Raw genomic sequence first — 2,278 nt, forward strand, 5'->3', positions numbered from 1 at the left:
GGTGCAGAGAGGAAAAGCTCATCCAGAAAATTAGATCAGGTCCCTGCAGAAACGTTTTGGTCTTTTAAACAAAGACTCTTATTTGTGTGCATATACACATGTGGACACCATTGAGTTAATGTCAAAAAGCACCAAGGGATGGAAGGATTTAGTCTTCTGTCTCCAAGACGACTCAAAACAACTTGAAAATGTCAATGTAATGTTTTCTTTAGTGTTAAATTATAAACAGTCAGTGGTGCAGGTCATAAACCCGAAGAGTTCCCCTTTCAATTCCCTTCCCTTCTCCAYGTTGGCACACTTCCCTGGGAACTATTTCACTTGATGATGTCCCAGTGCTTTGTGCAAAGGGATTTCCACTTTCTAACTCTGCTCCAAAACCTTGACTGGGACCTGCCAAGAGCTCTCCCAGGACGTCACCTGCAGCTCTCCTGCTGAGGGTGCTCCGCAGGATTAGAGGTAGGGGGCTGCTTCCCAGAAATACAACTGGATCTGGGCTTTCCCTCTCGTATTGACCTGATAGACTTCAGTTTGTGCAGCGTTATCCCCTATGTATTTCTACTTTTATACGTGACTGTAGACAATTAATATCGTTTCACTGTTGTTATATCTCAGTCACAGTAAAGAGAGGTGCTCTGGGAGCTTAAGGGGGACAGCACGAATCTCCACATGGGATAAAAGCACTCGTCTAGTTTCTCCAGCAGGTTTCTGGCTGTGTCACAAGGGGTGGTGGGTGACAGCCCAATACACATTCTCCTGCAGAAGGGCTCCGCAGTAGGTCCTTCCCATCCAACCCAGTGCCAGATGTACCCCAGGCCCRGGAAAGGGGCAGAGTAGACTCAACCAAAAATCCCTCAAAATTCCAAAAATCAAGACTGTAAAGAGAACTATGGCCAGATTCTGCCTCAGAGCATTAACTCAGCCTCCCATTTCCAGCTAGCTAAAAAGTAGGTCTTAACCAGCTGCATCTTCAGCCACAACCCCAGAACAGGCATTTTTAGATCATGACCATTCTAACAGCAGCACTAATTTTACTGACTTAAATAATTTTTTTGCAATRGGCACCAGATGTCCCACCCCCTTCTTTAAATTTTAAATATATATCCTGAAATGCACTTCTATTRTATACGTCAAGTCCTACACTGTTGTTCTATTAGCATAAAGGTAAAATTACTAGTCATCAAAAAATGAGGCATAAGAGGTCAGTTTAAGTCCTATGGATCATAAGCAGAGACGAGAATTTTAAGGTCTAACTGAAAAAAATGTTAAAAAACAGAAGAAAGCCAGAAAAACTCACAGTAAGAAACTATCTGAAATCTTTTCTTGAGATGATTTTTCCTTGTGACAAGTTATATTTTATGAGCAGACCACAGAATAAACCAGATGTCTTAGTTTTACATCACTTTGCATTTGATACCTAGTTAGCCTGAAGACCAATTATTGATTTCTCCCAAATTTGGGTAAGTTTCAAAACATGTTTTTCATTATCTGAATAAACAGTAACACAGGTTTAATGAAGAACACAGTCCTTTTTTCTTCTCAAGCTGGGAAACAGTGTTTAAGAACAAGACTGGTTCTTTGTAACCAAGAACCAGTCCAACATGTGCACTCTAAGTTCTCAACAGGCAAAGGACAYTCTGCTGTACACCAGGCTGCCAAGGGCCATGAACCTGGGATCAAAGACATGATAACATGCAAAAAAAAAAAGAAAAGGAAGCTGGACAGCAACCCAATGGGAAACTCCCTTTTTCTGAGAAGTCTTCAAAAGTGCAGAGCACAGCAGCCAGAAGTAACCCGACCAYACTCTTAGCACCCTAAGTACTGCCTCCACATCCCTATCAAGCTATGACTCTTCCTGACCCTCGGAGGACACTCAGTAGTGAGGTCTGTAGAGCCACAACCACAAAGTTTCTCACGGTTACATTTAAGCTTTTATTAACTGCCATGCCAAAGAGGTAGCTGATCATGGATAACAACTAGAAGAGCTGGGTGACTTGAAAAAGCAGAACTAAAATGAAGTCTGCCACTTCTATYCAATAGAATAGGTACTAAAACAACATACACTAAATATGCAATTTAAAACTTAGGCAATTTTACAATATTTACAATATTTACAATTTTTTGTAAATATTTACAAATTGTAAATATTTACAAAATGTAAATGTAAATATTTACAATCAACATACACTAAATATGCAATTTAAAACTTAGGCAATTTTACAATATTTACAATATTTACAATTTTTTGTAAATATTTACAAATTGTAAATATTTACAAAAT

This window comes from Nothoprocta perdicaria, unplaced genomic scaffold (genome assembly GCF_003342845.1).
Source record: "Nothoprocta perdicaria isolate Ctin4 unplaced genomic scaffold, notPer1 scaffold_65, whole genome shotgun sequence".
Lineage (NCBI taxonomy): Eukaryota > Metazoa > Chordata > Aves > Tinamiformes > Tinamidae > Nothoprocta > Nothoprocta perdicaria.